At 40.4% G+C, this 19,455-nt stretch overlaps 1 protein-coding gene across 4 annotated transcripts in view; it reads left to right on the top strand.

The window, feature by feature from the left end:
- The first annotated feature begins 14,489 nt into the window (after positions 1–14,489).
- The window catches only part of rbfox3a (RNA binding fox-1 homolog 3a), a 499,685-nt gene continuing 494,719 nt past the window's right edge, over positions 14,490–19,455 (top strand). For 2 of the 4 annotated variants that reach the window (XM_079372546.1, XM_079372552.1), the window contains exon 1: positions 14,492–14,764. The gene's annotated coding sequence lies outside the window, so the exon portion shown is untranslated. Of the gene's footprint in view, positions 14,765–19,455 lie in introns of all 4 variants that reach the window. The other 2 variants (XM_079372549.1, XM_079372551.1) reach the window with 2 other exon arrangements.

Here is a 19,455-nt window from a genome sequence, read left to right on the forward strand (position 1 = left end):
GTGTATGCGATATCTTCACATCATGAATGTATGAACAGACAATGGGTTCCGATTATTGTGGGTTCACTCCAGATGAAACTGGGTTAAACTAAGTCTTGGATTCGGTAGAAAGACAGTGGAGGGCAACTGGATTTGATTTGTTCGTTTCATACTAAACGTGGACGTGAACGCCTTGCCCAGCAAATCAAGCGATAGGTTCCCTGATAGGAAACTGCAACAGCCTTTAAACCTTGTTAGAGCCCGAAATATAACAACTACCCAAAATGGTATAAAAATGTAGTACCTTTTGGCCCAAAATGTAAGTTGTTACATTATGGGGCAGGCAAAAGATTTGTCCGCTAATAATGTAACAACTTGTTGCATTTTAAGTAAATTTTGTTACATTTTGTTACATTATCGACAAGTTATTACATTTTAGGAAATGTAAAACATGTTTCTGACATTTTGGGTCATCGTTACATTTCGAGCTCTAACAAGCCTTTATGTAAGCAGTTGGTATAAGCTGTTCAGCCAACGCTGAAGAGCAGCCTTGTAGGTTGCTGCTCTTGGTTTCTCAGACTGACAACATGAAAGGTAAAAATTAGTATAATATGAGATCAACCCCCCACCCCTTCCCACACTCACATACATGCTTTGTGACACAGTGAGGTAAAGGAAAAACGTTCCGTTGAAGAACGAGCTGATGGTTATGGTGGGAGTAGTATAATTGTAGAGGTTAGCAAGTGATGCCCCAGGCCTATCTGAAGAGAGAGAGCATGTTTGTGACTAGAGGGATACACAAACACACAACACAAACAAACACAGGCACACGGTTGATTGCAGGCACACAGAACTAATTGAAAGGCGGATGACAGGATTCATTATTCATGATTGGAGCCTTTGTGATGGATGAGCTTTGATGTATCAACTTTATTTGACGAGCTGCCATAAAATACATGTTGCACTTCACTGGTAATCAGCATCGCCGTTAGGATGTTGTCAACTGTTGAATACAGGTATTGTGTATTTCTTAACAGTTAAAAGTAGATTTCATATGGAATGAATGAGAATGACACAGTGTGATGATTACTTTCTACCAGCTGCAATTTACTGCCACAAAGTGCTCTCAACACTATGGAAATTACCGTTGTAATCAAGTTTGCATGTGCTCTGTGTTTTGTGTTTCTTATTAAAAGTTGACTCGAGGCTAGACTTGGAACTAGTAATGAGTGTTTGAAGTGCACTTCATGTATAGGAAGTCTGCAGAGTAAGTGTTCATATGTTCACACAAAGCCTCTGTGGAGACAGTTACTCAGCCCATATGAGACTGTGAATACATGTCGACCTCAGGGAAAATCTTAGAGCTAAGTCCCAATAGAAACTTCACTTAGAGCAAAGCCCTCCATTCTTCCGAAAAAAAAAAAAAAAAAAACTTCCAGCTCTTATTAGAAACACTCGCTTTCATTTACCAGCAGGCAACTCTCCTACTTTAAAAAAAAAAAAATGTATTTATTGCTTTGCAGTGGCAGAAAATTGCCCAAATTTGATGAGAACTCACACGCGCGCTCAATCTTCCATGCGTCCGTCATCCGGGAGCTATCAACGCAACGTCAATTAGGAGGAATGCGACGCGAAGGCATCATTTATAACCGAAAAAATAATCACAAAACATTGGGCCTGGAGGGGATCCGCTACACAATTTGGTTGCTCCACAGATCAGTCATCCTGGCCCCCATGCCTGTCACACGCAGTACCTGCTCCCACTCACATCTGGGAGCTATCATGGGCTAATTAGCAGCTAATCAATGTTTAATTAAAATGGGGTTGTTAATTAGAATGACTGTTGGAGGGGTTTGAGACCCTTTTTTCCCACTCCCTGTGACACCTCAGGTGTTGTTAGAATATGGGGCGGCTCTTTGGGACTATATATGGGCATCTGTAACTTTTGTAACTTCAGAAAAGAGTTTCCAAAGCCATTAAACCCAAATTGAATTGAACTCTTATGTCAAGATGACATGTGGGCAACTGTACAGCCAGTGTGTTCATAACACCCTCTGGCATTACTGCCCTCCATTGTATTCATGAATAAGGGACCTGACCTCAGACTTTAGTTGTGATATGTGTGCTCTGTGTGAGATACAGAAACTCAGGGTAAGACAATATAATATAAATGACCTCACGGTGGAGATATTTTCTTTTGGGTGCAGTTAATCCATACTTGGAGAGGATGACAGATGGCCTTTTGACTTGTTTTTAGTGGCTTTGATTGAATACCAGCCTCTACTGTCTTGTTTCCACTAGAACAAATGAGTTTCAGTGAGAGTCGCCACCAGCACCGGGGCTGCTACTTCAAAATGAGGTATTTTTATCTGCGGCCTCTGCTGGGAGTAAATAGAAGTTTGAAGAGAGAGAAGCACAGATAGAAAAGTGTGTGTGCGTGTGTGTGTGAACATTGTGTGTGAGGAAATGAGAGGGGATGCTCTTGTCCCCTGGCCATGCAAAAAAGCTGTATTTTTAAGCCAGAGCTAATTGGAAACAGAGTACAACGAGCCTCTCATAAAAATATCCCTTTTATTGCAGCCAGTGATTAACACTGACCTTTAGCTAAGGAGGAGAAGTGCTTAAGCTGAGAGGAAGGCAGAGAGAGGGTGGGGGAGAGAGGAAGAAACGAGAGGAAATGACAGAGAGAGGCGCAACCGATCACAATAATTAATGTCCATGGGAGACCTCAAGGCATTATGCAAATAAAAAGATGTATTCCAGGGTTCAAACTCACCATATGCATGCATGCACACACATCAAGTATAAACCTCAACGGATTTAAAGTTGCTCAATTGGTCATTTTGAAAAACTTGCTTGTGTAAGTTGTCGACAGGATTGTGCTAAACCATTACATTTCATATCACTGAAAACCAAAGAAGTTAAATTAAGTGAACCATATCGCACAACATAACTTGCTGCTGTTTATTTTTGTAACAGGAGCATTCATCGTTTCAGATTATGGACGTTTCCTGATGTGATAATGGATCTTATCTTCTATGTCTCTTTTCTGGTGACATAAAATTCGCTCAGTGAGCCAGCTTTCCACTTTGGTATAATTTTCCACCTGGTCAAAATATTTGGACTATGGGGGCCATTTTTTGGGGAATCTGCAGATGCTGAGCAGTGGGTTGTTTTCCACTAAGGCCCAATAGCAACTTTGAATTGAAAATTCTTCTGACTATGGTTGTTCAAAGGCTTTAAAATGTTCGCTTTAAAGGGGAACTTAACCCCAGAGTTTTGGTGGAAGTCTATCTACCCTGGAGTGCCCTGATGAACACAACTCTAGAAGCAGCAATGACACTTTCACAACCAGCCTTATCTGTTTGAACCGTTATCAGAGGCAAAAAAAAAAAAAGTCTATAAGTTTGAGGAGTGCAATATGTCAGTCAGCTGGGATAGCTGGACCACATTATTGAAATCAGTCTGGTCACTTGAGAGGTGCCATTTCACTTCTCAAGGACTGCTGAGGTGCCCTTGAGCAAAGCACCGAACCCCCAACAGGTAATTTTATTTTCCAGCTCGTCATTCTGATATCTCTCCATTGGTGCACGTCTTTGTGTTTATGGCATGTTTAATAGCTTCTGTGTGGAACTTTGGTTTGTGTTGATTTTAAGCTGTAAGGGATGGAGAGCTGCGGAACATTCTAACTTGCTTTGTTTGTTCTTTAACCCAAACTTCTCACAAATCTAGCAAAACAAGAAACCCTGTCACACACCATAAGAACACATTGTTAAGAGTGGATGTCTTCTTGTCTTGTATTCCACAGGCTGTTTGTGTGCAGAGGTAGCTGTGCTGTGACAGCGACATGGCTGCTGAATGTTTCTCGTGCATGAAGCAGCAGTCTGACCTGACGTGCAGCAAGCAGCACTCGACCAGGCCCGGCGTGAGGGGACGGCGGAGGTGGCAGACTGATTGTGGCAGCTGGACTAAGTTTGAGAGCTAGTCTCTGTGACACTTTTGGGAAACAGTGAGGACACTAAGAAAACCATAATTTTACCCTTTTGCTCACCATCATCGCAGTCCTGACTCACAGCTCACAGACATGAGACACAAAGCGGGGGACAGGCATCACTTTCCGAACATGGCTTTACATGTACGTTTTTGATTCGACTAGTCTTGTTGTCATCTTCACATTTTTAATCCCCTTGTTTTCTGTTGCACTTCGCACTTCCCATCAAGATCTCATCATCGTGTTTCATACCACCCTGATTAAGTGTAAAAGTGTAATAACCACCCTTCAATCACAGACTTATGATGTAATTGTTGTATGTGGGTGCCAGCTTTAAACAGCAAACTCTCTAAATATATGAGAGATGTAAAGCTCAGACATAAAGCTGGACAGAATAGAAGAACCTGGACAGGAAGTCAGATGAGGAGATCTTAAAGAGTGTTTGGTCACTTGCAAAATAAAACATGCAGACCCACAAAACAGCCAAAACAACGTTTGTCTGTGTGTACAGCTGCTTATGGATTCAGTCACCTGCGCTCATGTTACGGGAAAAAGTAGGGCAGGGAAAGCGCTGTCTGAAAGAGCAAAACCGTGTCACTAACGGTGCACAGATTATGTAGAAATAGGGGGTTAGTGTGGTCTTTACTACAACACAAGTTCAGAGAGTGTCAAACCTGGAGTACAAAATAAGAGTGAGAGAAGAAAAAAGAAAGCTCTTATTCAACAAAGAGGCCGGCGAAAGTCAGACGATGACATAGTCTTACAAATTAAAACAACATTGTTGACTGTCTGTAGGGAAGAGGAACAGGAAAGTCTGATGTTTTGTTGACCCATTCATCCCTACCGACCCCCTCACGGCGTATTTGTGTGTATAATAATGTCACCTCACCTCCTCCTTTAATCCTGTCATCATAACTAGAGCGGCTGCAGGGCCTTGTCACTTCAGCAAAAACATGTTTTGTTTTGCTGAAAGGATGCCGTCGCTCTTATTTGGAGGAGAGACTTTGCATACAATATAACTACGATGCCCTTCCTCTGCTCTGTTTTTCTCAATTCTCTCGATCCGTCGCTCAGTGTTCTGTTTTTTTTTCTTTCTCCACTGTCTCTACAATCAAAACGACAAATAAAGTCAAACGGAGTTGAAGCACAAAGAAACTTTCATTACATTGTATCATTCAAGGATATTGTACATGAAGCCATCCACACTTTGCCTCTCTCTGAGGCACAAAAATACAAGCTGAAGGCTTCATACGGAAAGCTGTGAACTTTATCCAGGCAACAAGCAATTACATTTCCTCCCAGGCGTTTTTGGCAAAGCAGATTAATGCAACTTTTAATGTTCTGATTTAAAACTTAGAATTTTTTTTATGTGCAAAAAAACATTTTATTCCCTGTTTATAATTATTTATTTAAGCAAGAAGTTTAATAATTTCTCAAATATTTTCATTTCCTTTTTGAAGAATGAGATGGATTGCAAAGAGAAAAACTACAAAAAATATCATCCACAAAACAGTTTTAGGCCTGGAAACAGTAACTCTGAGGTTTTTCCCAGTTGCCTGTACAATGCTGAAGCGTGATTGTCCTCACTCTCTATTCCACACTCTCTGCACTCACATTGTTTCCTGGAGCTGTAAAACACAGTACAGTGGTCAGTGAATTTCTACTAACAATGGACAACATGACTTGAACTTCACTGACTTTTGGCCTTATTTTAAATCATTTCTTATTATATGTCATGTTCATGTCGTATTCTCATGCTTGTGCTGCTGCATGAGCAGCAGTATTGTGCTGAAACTCTTTGTGGATATTGTGGGGCAACACTTTTCATGATAGCAACGTGGAGCAGACTCTGTTGCTTCGTCCGCCACATACAAGTTGCTCTTTGTGTCTTGACCACCCCCCTTCTGTCTGACAGGGATAGTCTCCTGCTGTCAGGTGCATGTGTGAACAAACAGATCAGGGAATATACTGGGTCATCGTGTTGAAATGTTTTCAAAACTTTCAAAGATATACGTATGCACATATGCCAAGCGTTATGCGAGACAGGAGTACAGAAGGTAAGCGACCTCATTAAATTAAAGTATTTTTTGAATTAAGGACGAGAAGAATTTATTTATTTTGGTCATTAAATGACCAAGTTAGAAATAACTTACTCTGGGTGCAATTGGAACAGTGATTGGTGCAAGTACACCATGTACGGAGGAGACTGGTCTTCCAGGCAGACGGATCTGGTTCAAATCCAACTTGTGGATCCTTTTCACATGTCATCTCTCTCCCTGATTGCAGACTCTATCCATTGTCCTTTCACTCCAGAAACATGCCCAACAATAAATCTTAAAAAAAACAATAACTAACTCACTTGAAATAGCTGAATGCAGTTAGTCTGGCTGTAATGCAATGCTGCTTACATTTTTAAATGCATTGCAATTATTTAATCACAAAGCCTATAATTGTGTTTGCTATTGTTTGAAAACAAACATAAAAACATGACATTTGTAGAAAGGAGACATTAGACAAGAGTGCAATGTAGAGTGCATCTGGATTCATTTTCAGCATGAGTCTGAAGTATCTCTGATGATTCACTCTACTGACCTTTTTTTATTGGTGAAATAAACATGACAAGGCACAAGTGGCAACAAGACAAAAAAGAAAGTGAGAGGAAGACAGATAGACAATACACAGACGATGCACAAACATAAACTAGAGGCATTATCCATAAATGATGCCCCTAGTGTCATATTTTAAAGTGTTCAGCCATTGATCAAGCTGAGATGTTTAACAAGTGTGAATGAAAAGGTGCTAAATGGTTCGAGATTGACTCCTTCCTCTGATAACCCTGTTACTTGTACTGCTTCATTGACCTAATTTCTCTACTTGGCTGAATTAACTTATCTTATCTTTGGACACGTGTCTCCAAGGCAGTTAATAAGCATGCACTTTCTTTAAAAAAAAAGAAGAAGAAGAAGAAAATAGGATAAGCATATCGAATAGACAGAGAAACAAAAAGTAAGGAGCAAGATCAAGGAAGAAGACGGGGAGTAACAAGGGGAGAAAAAAAGGAGAGAAAGAGAGAGAGGGAGAGAGAGGAGATGAAGGGGAAACCAGAGCACTTCAAACAGCTCTCAGCTTGTTCCATGTGCAGTAATAATAAATGGGGCTTCATTATTTAGTTGTGTATGTCTGTAGAGCTGCTGCTTCCAGTTACACTGCTACCCCCTGCCTACTTAGCACTCTGTTATTCTCCTATTTACTAATCCAGGAGAGAGAGGGAACCTGTTTGAAGGGTGTGTGCTTGTGTATGTGTGGAGGCATACACAATTTTGCTTAGTGTGGTTGAGTATGAGTGTTTGTGTGTGTGTGTGTGTGTGTGTGTGTGTGTGTGTGTATTTTGGCAAGGGAGATGATTATCTATTTACAGATGCCACCCACAAAATCCCATGACCCTTTGCTGTGGGGGCTGGATAAGAGAGAGGTAAAGAGAGAGAAACAGAAAAAAGAAAGTGAGAGATGTTTAATATTATTATTCGTCATGCCAGCAGTTGTTAACAGCCTTTGCCTTTTATAGCTCACCTCACCATATATACACCACCTTGCTCTCCAGCCAGTACAGTGGGTGTTAAGGGGAGGAGGGGGTTGTTGTTGGGATTTTAACTGCTTCTTTTGCAAAATGACAATAAAAAAGTATTTATTACATTTTAGGATGACAAGCCTCCACAGTGAAATAATTACTCTTTTCAAATTTGCATCCCTAAAACTTTCTAGAGTTGTTCACACATGAACCCCACAGCGGGGGTCTCTTTAAAGGGATACTTCACCCATTTACATGGGTTTGTATCTTGTAACTTTCAAGCAAAGAATAACACATTTTTCTCGTCTCAGGGCAAAATGAGGGTTGGATTCATGACCATTCAACACTACTACCATGTTTCTAATGATACACAGCTTCATGTAAATGGGTGAAATATCCCTTTAAGAAGACTGACACAGTAATGGGGAACAAAAGCAACAGAGACCACTATATCATGCTACACAGAAAATATTTGCCTCTATATTAATGCTACACGACACGTAATTCAAAATAATCACAGTATTAACAAAGGAGTGCGAAGAACATTCTGGCGAACTGAACTACTTGCACGGAGATCGCAACAGTCGCATGCAGCAACAGTCTATTGTCGTGCACCAATTGCAGGGAATAAACGTCACCACCCACTTCCACTTGCTCAAAGTATATTCTCCTGCACATTGCTGGAGTAGCAGAGGTTCCTGGTTTGAATCCTTGTCAAACAGGTCCTCTCTGTGTGGAGTTTGCATGTTCTCTCCGAGCATGATTGGGTTCTCTCCGGAAAAGACGTGCTCATTAGGTTTATCGGTAATCTCTAAATTGCCTGTAGATGTGCATGTCAGTGTGACTAGTTGGTTGTCTCTATGTGAGTACTGCAGTCCAGGGTGTACCTTCCCCTCGTCCAATGGCAGCTGGGATCAGCTCTAGCCCTCCGCGACCCCAAATGGAAAAAGTGGTATAGATAATGGTTGGACGGATATACTGCTGCGTCTTTAAATCAGCTCACTCTGAGTTTACACATAAATATACTCGGAGGCAGGCAGGAGAAAGTCGTGTTTACACATGCAGCTTACCCTGAAAAAAAAACTTTGAGGGTTTTCAGGATTTTTGTGAGTGAGTAAGTGTGAACCAGACTAACGTGAGCATAATTATGAAGAAATTCCTCGTATCTGTCTTTAGACTTGATTCATGTGTGTGAGCCATATTGCACCAGCAGTTCAATTGTCCCTTAAAGATATAAACTACATATTTACAATCAGGCAGGGAAGTTCATTAAAATATGAAATAAGATCAGTTTTTGTTACAAAAAGAAAGTGCCAGAAGGCATCACATTTACACTAAATGGTTACTTTAACCCGCTGCCTTGCTACTCCCTTATTATCCCCTACTACCAGAAAAAAATTTAGGACAGGGGGATTAGTCAGTTAAATGTGGGGGGAACAATTTAACTGACCAACCACTGCAAATAGAGGTTGGGTTTATAATTTTGTATCCTACACTGTAATATGGTTGTATGCATGTATGCTTCCTTGACTGTGCTGCTGTCTGTCTTGGTCAGGACACTCTTGGAATAGATAAACTGTGATTTTAAGTTGAAGAAGATATGCATTGGGCTGTCCCCTCTGTTTAAATTGAATAAATCATCTCCCCTTTGGGGCGCTCGAAAGGGAGAAAAGTCCCTTTAACACTGCCTGTTTAGGACGTGATTGTTCTTCTGTCCATGTAAATGCCATGTTACAGCAAATAGTTGTTCCACCCCTTTTAGGCTGTAACAGCATCAATGAAAGTGTCAGTGTGTTTGTCTGAGTGTATGTAAAACTGTTGGTTGTCATGTGGTACCTGTTCTGTTACACCATTACGCTGTGTAAAGCTGCACAGTAGGACACCAGTATGTCACTGTATGATTTAATGCAGAAGAACAAAGAGCGTGATGGCAGAGCTTTGTTGCTGCAGTGGAATCTCATTATTAAAAAAATACAGAGAAAAGGTTATGCTGAAGGCTGTTGCTTTCTCTTTTGGTGCTTGGTTGAAGCTAGCTCAGTTCAAATGCCAGTACATGTCCCATTAATATATATCCTACCTGTGTGGAGTTGTTAACACCAGCTGTTAACCTCCATATATGGGGGAGAGTGAGGTGAGACAGGTGGTCTATAGAGAGAACATTCAGGTGGGCTGCAGAGTCTCGCCTCAGCCTGTGTGGGACTCAGGTGCTAAACGGCTGTGATGGGAAATCACCTGGGAATTACTCAGCTAAAGAAATTACTCTGTGTGTGTGCGTGTGTGTGATTGTGTGTTGCACAAAAGTGCCTGATATTCATGCTGTATGACCACTGGGTTGTCATTATTCATTCTGACTTTACCCTCTTGTAAGACTTTTGTGTTTTTTAAGAAAATCCTTCTTGTCAGATGACCAGTTAGTTGTGGGACTGTTGAACTGCTGCCTATATTGAAGAGGCATTGGGCAACATGCTCCTGAGATCATTTGTAACCGATACAAGATATGATTTTTAAACATACATAAATATTATTCCAGCATCTCTTTCAGTATTCTAGTCAGTAAAATCGCGGGTTGTGGATCCTTCAATAAGAACTACCTGATCTTCAGTTAACCTTACTACATTTAATTAGTACAGTCGATCATTTAAGGACAGTCATTTGCAGGCATTATGATTAATTAATTGCATATATGGATAACAGGAGGATTGCATTACAGGTAGATTTACTGCATAACCCTGTTTCTAGTTGGTTATTTCTAGCTTCAGAACTTTAATTTGACTGATATTCACATTATTAAGAGTTAATTCACAATTTCATCTAATAGAGTTGATTTCCTTCCTTGATCGCTCAGATGGATAACATAATAGAAAATCTTAAGGCAGTTACATTTTTGGCATGTGTGTTCATCAAGTTTACAACGCTGCTATTATAGAGGGCTCATGGTCCTAGATGTTAACACATAATTAGGGTTAAATTCTTCTGATACCTTCTGTTTTTTATTATCAATTAGTCAAAATTAACACAACATTCTGACAGCTCTAAAAAAACACAAGCGTCACACATTTTGTTACCAAGTTCTTATATTTTTGTTCATTTTGATTCTGCACATACAATACTCAACAATCTCTTAATTAAACCTTCGAGCTAATGCATCAATAAACACCTCTAACCCTTTGTAAATTTCTTGAAATCCAAACCTGGTTTATTCAATGCAACAGTAAGCTGTTAGGCATCCTGTTACATTTTATCAATTGTGGTTTCTTCAATGACTTCAAGGACAGCAGCCTTTTTTTTTGAACAAATCAAAACAATGAGAAATGAGCTCTGCAGAATCCAGAACTGAATAATACACACATACATGATCCTCAATACATTGGCATACCATTAGGATGTTTTTCCCATTGGTGGATGTTATTGACAATCTTTTTCAATCAACTCCCAACTTTCTGTTTTAACATGTTCATGATATCTGTCATTCACATTGATAATCCAAAGGTTAGGTTTCCCTCACCTTTGACAACCTGATCACTTCATTGATGTCATGGTTATACAAGAACAATGAATCCAGCATAAGCTTGACAACTGAATGACTTTGTCACGGAGTACGAGGTCATCCTGTCCTGTACTCAGTGAACTCAGCATTTCATGTTCTCGTATACTCCTTCAATACAAATTGTAGAATAGACATTATAAATGTATATGCATTTTTATGTTAATATTATGCATGTTAAGGTTCATATTTTATTGTATAAGTCATCATATTACCCAGTATCATTACAAATGTTCTTTCTCTAATACTTGAATCTTTGGACATATGAAGATAATACACTACACCAACGATGACCATACTGTAAGGATTGTGATCAGAGGAATAAGTTCTTTTGAAAGGAATGAGTCCATTAAGATTTGCAAGCAAACTCTTGCACAACTTGAATAGCACGTAGTTGCAATTTGTGGGTACCAAAACATTGGCAAAATATGTATTTTTGCAAAATAGACAATGTTTAAGAGTTTGCATGTGATGGTCTAAGTACTTGAAATTATGATTTTGTGGACCTTCTTTTCAAGTCCTCAAACAAGTTAAGCAGATGTATATGGTTTAAAATTGTGTTACTTATTGTGTTAGTACAGAGCATAAATGGGGCTAAACAGAGTATATATAATATATTGATTTGCGTGTGTGCACAAACTCCATGCACCCCCTGCATCACTCAGAAAAGTCTGGATACGCCCCCTGATAGTCAGTGTTGCATCATACCTGATGACACAAGCCCATATTCCTTCAAACAGTATTTGTCTTAAGACAGTGAACACCTGCAGAGCGTAACTTTTCTATGGATGCAGTTTAATTTGGACTCTTTCACCAATCTCTGTACTTCCAACGCTCTGCTGCTCCAGCGACACAAATGTGAGCAGTAAGACTTGAGTAGTTCAATGTTCGCTATTATTTGGGGGGGGGGGAACAATGATTACTTGAAATGCCATCACAGTTTGAATGTCACATTTGAACACACACATACACACACTCTTCCATTCAATTCTTGTTGCAACGGGCACCTCATCACTGCCTCCTTTTCTCCATGGAGCAGTGCAGCCAAGCATCTCTCCATTGGACCAGTGTAGCTGTGTAATGCTAGTCTAATAGCTAATTTCACCTTTAATTAGAAGGGACAGGAAGCAGGAGAGGCTGTGTGTGGCTCGACTTAATGATGCAAGAGTTACACCAATATAGTGACACCAAAAAAAAACCCTGCAGAACACTTAAAAGCTTTTAAGGTTGACTTTGGGTGTATTCGCACCAGAAAATTCCTTTAGTCCGCTTTCTTTGTTTCAGACCAAATACAATGTTTCTTTTTTGGTTTGGTGCAGTTTGTTTTCACATTGCACTTTTCGCAAGAGGCCCAGAATTCATAAACAAAACCATGTGTGCAAAGATCGTTCAATCATTGGATAAAAATGTTTAGGGCGGGGTAAAGCGGTAATCGCAAAATGAAAGTAAACAATCATGGAGAACTTGCATGCTGCACTCGCTGTCCTGGTATTAAACATATTAGCAACAATTTCATCCATTTAGTACAGGTACAAAAATATTTTTGTAAAAAATGTAGATCTACATTTGAGCAATCAACCGGTGTTATGATGAATGTGGCCGAGGTTATCAATGAAGTATGTGGTGCAGGGGAAAGGAGGAGGATCAGACTGCCGCAGGGGAAAAGCGCCAAGAAAACTCTGCTGCAGCTGCTGTTCTGTTCATAGTCTGTGTGATTGAAATGTATTGGATAATAAAAGAACAGAGCGATGAAACACAAGTGAAAGTGTCTGAAAGATAGACTAAAGATTACCTCCGCGTCTTACATCAAAGAAGTAGGCAATAGAAACAAACAAGAACACTGTGCTGCTAACCAAACAATTATTTCCCTTTATGCGCGAGGCAACGGGAGCCTGTTATGTCCAAAAAGCCGTAAGATTTTTAGAGCTGGGTCGGACTGAGGTCTGGTTGCTTTCACACCTCATGTTCGTTTGGAAGCGAACCGAGACCACGTCGGCTGGGTCTCGGGCCGGCTGTTTGGTGCGCACCTGAGTTCGATGGTTTGTATTTTGTAGTTCGTTTGAAGCGAACCAAACAAGTTAGGTGTGAATACACCCTTTAATAACGTTTTAAATGTGCAATTGAAAGAATTGACGATATATTTGTTATGTTCATAAAGTTGTTATGCTAGGACATTATGGCACTTATTGTTTTTCTGCACTGCTCACTGTTACAGCTGTTGTTTTATCTTGTTTCTACGAAAGGTAATGCACTGAGCAGGGTTGGGTCCAGACTTTTTGGACTGGGGTGGTCAAACTGGGGCACTGACTTGTGAAGGGGTGGCCTGAAGTTTGTGCACACACATGAATGATGAGCATTTTTTTTAACCCCTTCTGTCTTCACTAACTACATCAACATTTAAGTAACCCAAGATAATGGCAACATATATATCTTTTTTAGATTAATTCTACAAGGACTAAAACAAATGTGTTTGTCTAAAGTCACAAAGTGTTTAGAAAATCTTAAACAAAAATCTGCACTAAGAAAACTATGTGCCACCTGTTGCAACACGGCCTGAATAGTGGATTTCAATAGTCCCACCTCTGTCAAGGCAAGTAGCCAATAGTAGTCGAGGATTTTGAGGTGACCATTAAGATTTTAAGGGGGGCCCATGCCACTCCTCTGGACACTGTGAACACACACCTAAGAACAATAAATACAGAAGGAGTGTTAATTAACCGTGTTTGCTATATTAATCTTCAGAAGGTCAGGTCGTATGCCTCTTACATGGTTTGTTGCTATAAAAGAGTAATTCTTAATATGTGTGTAAGAAGAATACCTTTTCTAAAGGTAGACCAAAAAGCTTTAATTAATAACACACATGAGAGTCATTTATGAACAACAGAGGAGGTGACAAGATCAGATAGAAGGATGGAGAAGAACATGTAGGGGGGTTTGTTTCCTCTGAGGGTCCGTACCTTTTCATTGTGTGTGGAGTTAAGTCTCAGTAAAAGACACGCACACACACATGCACGCACACACACCATCATCACATCAGGTCTTTGCCTCGTCTCTCAGCACTCAATCTCATCCTCCTTTCTCTTTTAAAGCCCCTGCTGGCTTTGTGATCTGTTCAGTGACACGTGTGAGTGTCTCTTTGTGATTGTTTGTGTGCGCACACCACATAACCATGCACATCTGCTCAGTGTATCCGTTGCGACTTACAGTTGCATCCACGCCAATGTGCATTTACAATGTGGCATGTTAAGTGTGTGTGTGTGTGTGTTTTGTTTTATTCACTCTCTGGCTTGCACAGTGCACCAGCTTTTCTACTGTAGCTCACCAGCTCAACCCACACCAAGCGGATCCCTTCACACACACCAAACACACATACACACACATAAATGCACATGAAACTCGCCTTCCTTCTCTCTCTCTAATGCCCCCTCCTCCTTCTTCTCTCTCTCTCTCTCTCTCTCTCTCTCTCTCTCATCTCTCACTCAGAGCAGTTCGTTCGGCAGACCGCTACAACAGAGTAGAGTGTGCGTTTGCTGTGTGTGTGTCCAGAGCTGTGATCGCAGTGAAAACAGAGTGAGAGAGCGAGATACTGAATAAGAGGTAGAGTGAGAGAGAGGAAGAGAGATAGAGAGACATCCAGAAGCAGGACTGAGCGGACTGAGAGAAAGCAACACTCTTCACCACCGTGAGTACTGTACTCTGTGTTCATGCTTTTCTTCATTCACTTACTGCTGAAGGAGCTGCTTTCTAACTAACTGAATTGGTCCGGGTGTTGTACAGTAGACAGGAGGACAGTGTACACAGCAGATAGCAGGAGTACAGTAGGAATGCATGCAAAGATGCACAGGATCACTTTCAAATTGTTGGCTTGAATCACATGGTGCTGATCAGTGTGAGGCTGCAGGATGTTGCCGTGTGAACCAGCATGTGTATGATGTTGTGTGTTTGATTTACTCAACTCTCAGATACGCTTGCATTGCAAATTTATATTGTACGTTTTTGTTTCTCCGGAACTTAAAGCGTTTGAGCTTTTGTTTCATCTCTTGGTTACGGGTTTCTTTCACTTCTCATACTTGTTTCAATTTTGTACGTGTCACATGTTGGCTGAAGCAGGAATTACATGACTGAAATCAGTGGTCTGCTGACATATATCAATCTGAAACCAACACAATGAGTGAGCTGCAGAATATGAACACTCTGCTGCTGACGGGACAATTTCACAGTGTGGTGTTGTTTTTACTTTTTTTTATCATTTCGGCCATCTGTTCCATAAAATGTGTTTTGATTGTTTGGTTTTATTTTCATTTTACACACTATTCTGTTTATTATGTTTTTGGACATTTAGGTGTCATATATACATATATTTTATGTATATATATAAAGTGGTACTTCCCAACACTGGTACAGAAACATATCTCTACACTCCCCCGCTCAGCACCACCAAAAGCAGAAGGAAGGCTGGAATCACTTACTGTAACAGTCTCTCCGCAGTGAGATAAGATTTGTTCATTTCAGTGTTTGCACTTCTCTCAGAGAGTGTTAAAAAACAAGAATGTACCAGAGGGGTATTGTGAAACCAAATGTTGATGCTGAGGACAGCAGAGAGAGGAGGTTAGGAGGGAGGCGGGCGCGCGGGCTAGGAGAGAACTTAAAAAGAGGGATTATGATAACTTCTTAAAAAGAGGGATTATGATAACTGCTGCCATTTCATTCTTTTTCCCCCCCACCCCTTCCTCACTCACAGTAATTATTTCTGGAAAGCCGTCTCTTCCTTCTGGCTTCTCTTTGGCTTTTATCTGCTCCGTTTTAGGATGCCATGAAGTCAGAATCAGACGAAACTTCAATACAGAACTGTAGATATTGTTATAATGGCATATATGTCATCTGGTACATGACATCTGACATATTAATTCTATTTCTGCTACTTTTATGCATGCAAAAGATGATTTAATCAGATCATCATAACGTGTTTTACAATTGTACTGTCTATTATATGTTACAGTTTTGTCCTGGTGTGAGAATAATATGATTAATATTAAGATTAATATGATTTTATTTTTCCTTGGGGGCTGTTTCCATCATATAATAACAATAAATGAAAAAATATTACTATCTGATATATCAGCCAGACAGCATTTCATTGTACCAACTACAAAAAAGAAACAAATATATCAAATATTAAACACCTATGTGACAAAATGTATATCTATCGAATACTAGTGGAAAAATTGCACTGGTGAGAGCTGAGCAGGCAACCTAAACCCCGTTGAGAGTGCAACATGCACCACTGCAGCAACAAATCACAGGAGGAACAACAATTCTAAGGAAGAAATCTGTCAACAAAACATGCCCTGGTCAAAAAACATACCAGGTCTACACCTCATTGTCAGAGATAACATTTGTTTTCATCTGCAAACAAAATTAAACTTTAATCAAAAACTGACTGAGAAAGAGGCAAATGGCTTCCATAGGTTTCTGCACAGTGTGTTTGTGTGTGTGACTGTCACAGAGGGTGTTTCTGGAGGATCAGGAAACACTAGTTGGGGGCCACCGGGCTCTGGAGGGAAGTGTCGGGGGTAGGATATCTGCGGCTTTGGTCGGGATTTACTCACACAATAAGGATTTAGTGGGTGACACTACGGCTGGGTGTGTCTACATCAAAGAGGCTTCTCAGCGTGGAGCAAGAAACGCATCAGGACACACTGCTGCTGTGTGGAGGCAGAGCAGGGAGAAAGTGTGCTCCATTGTTTTCTTCTTAGGGAGGTCCGTGCTCGTGTGTGTTAAATGCTGTGTCTTTGTGTTCTTTAGAGTTCTGACTGTCAGGGTCAAACACTGGCATATTGATCCTCCATGAACTCTTTTAATCATTTGTCTCTGTTGATTAGCGTAAAAAAATAGTAATATCATGTTATGTGATACTGTATTGATTTATGAAAAAAAATGTATCAAAGTTTGACAAGGGCACGGAGGTTCAGTGAGCACTGCAACCTCACAGCAAGAAGGTGCCTGGTTCGCCTCCTCTGGGTACAACACTGCCCGAAAACATTCTCATTAATTGGAGACTAAACATTTCAGAGGATCGCTTGATTGTCGTTGTATGCGGGCCCTGTGAATGACGTACCCCGCCTCTCAACCAATGGCAGCTGGGATCAACTCCAAGCCCTCGGACTGTTTGCATCACAATGATGTTCTCATTATTACTGTAAAAATTGATTTATAAGATGCACTTAGAATACCTTTAATGTCTAATGGGCTGCATCCTATAATACGTTTTAGTTTAAAATGCTGAGACATGCGCAATCATCACCGCAAGTTCAAGTTCTACCATCTGCACGAGTTCTGACATTTTTTTTGAGTATCACAAGGGATTTCTTTGCAACAAGTTTGCTGGGATTGCTAACAAGTTTTCATCCTCACTGCATCAAAGACTGTTTAATAAATGAAACTTGTGGGATGCTGGTTTGATTGAAAAGACACCTCAGGTAGAGATAACTAGAGACCAGTGGAGGTGGGCAGTGGGATCCTTGGCAAATGAGTCTGTGGGTCAGTACTGCACTTCGCTCAACCATTGCACAGGTAGAATAGACAATGCTTATTCTGGTGCTAATAGGGATCCTGTTAAAGAATAATGAATAAAACAAATGGGACAGAAAGAGCTACACATCTGCATAGAAACTGCACATTTTAGACATTACTGAACACATTGGAATCCATCACGCAGTAACAGACAATCCAAAAATAAATGTCCCTCAGGGAAGCCAATAGAAACAGATTGTCTTATATATAGGTAAAAAGAAGCAAACAAGAAGCTCTCTTCTGAAAGATTTATTAATAAGTGACTTTTCGAGCCAACATGCTTTTCCTCAGTCTGAGGGAGCTTCTCGGTGTGCAGATCCTGTTCGCTTGTCTTTACCGATTTGTGTTTTTGGAGCCAGTATCCACTTAGGGACATGCGTCTCTTTTTTGCTTTGTCGTATATACCAGTTTTCCCTTAATAATATTCAATAAATACAGATTCAAAACTTCATGTTGGAAAAACTTAAAATCAATACTCATGATACAAACAACAATGAAAGACACCTGTTGATGAACAGCCGTATATACAGTTGGTATGTGGACATGTGGGTGCAGCCCTTGTCTGTTTTGCACGTTTGCAAAATCTAATTAAAAATGTTAATACAAGAACATAAAAAAAAAACTAATTGAAGTTTGATGTTGAATGAAAAATGTCTGTGTCTGCTCAGCATAGAGAACCTTGACAGTCTAATTGCCAACTGATTCATCATCATCACCCAATAATGTCTACAACAACAATTCATTGAATGACAGATTCCATCTACATCTTTCTCATAAACATCCATTTTCATTAGAGAACATTACACTTTACCCTTCAACTATTTCTGTAATTTATCACACACACACTGACTGTCAGAGTCACCCGCCGCTCACAAAGTTTCCTGTTTAAAGGCAGTTCCACCCTCATGCATACAAAACCCACATCATGTAGTGCTTTCTCCAAAAAAGCATTTTGCGTAGTGTTGGTGGGGTTGGTACAGTATTTCACACCCGCCTAATCTCTTTAAGCAGAGTTGTTATCCGAGCCCACGATGAATTGTATCACTACTATAGCTTGTTGCACCTACAAGCTGTTTTTAGTGAGCGTCTCTGTTGGTATAAAAGTGAATGTGCTTCTGTGTGGTGTGTGTTTGTGTGCGTGTGTCGTATTGTCTGCTGTGCTGTACTGACAGCACAGATAAGTCTTTTTTTCCTGAGGCCTAATCCTCCTCTACACAAGTATGAGAGATGGATGGAGAAAAAGATGAGAGACAGTGAGAGAGCGTGTGTGAGAGAGAGACATCGATGTAGAACATAGTGACAAGTCCCCAACAAAACGTATGTGTGTGTGTGTTGGTGAAGACAACGCAGCGGCGGGGGCTTTCAAAAGAGAGCGGGAGCAGGATTTGCATGTGAACAAGGGCTTTAACGGAGCCGTGAACCGTTAATACGCATTCAGAGAGGTTTTTGTAGCGAGCGGGCTGGAGTTATTCAGAAACAGGTGTTCAGCAAATCACAGCAAACACTCTCTTCCAAAATATTTTCCTCCGCAGCTCGCTTCTCTGAATTCTCTGGCGCTGTGAGCTTTGCCAGCACCTTCAATAGCGGTTGGGCTTTAGTTCAGAAAACATCCAAAATTATTTAAAAGATGGCAAGAAAAACATTGCATCCATGTTATTTCTTGTTCTTTAAAATCCATGTGAAGACCATGGAATCTTGTAAACAGAACAAAGTTTGCAGTATTTAGAGATAAAAGAAGGATTCTGATGTCTCTCAACACTCGGCCATATTTCCACATATCTTTGGGGTTTAACAAGAGCC

The sequence above is a fragment of the Symphodus melops genome (assembly GCF_947650265.1).
Source record: "Symphodus melops genome assembly, chromosome: 21".
In the NCBI taxonomy this organism is placed as follows: domain Eukaryota; kingdom Metazoa; phylum Chordata; class Actinopteri; order Labriformes; family Labridae; genus Symphodus; species Symphodus melops.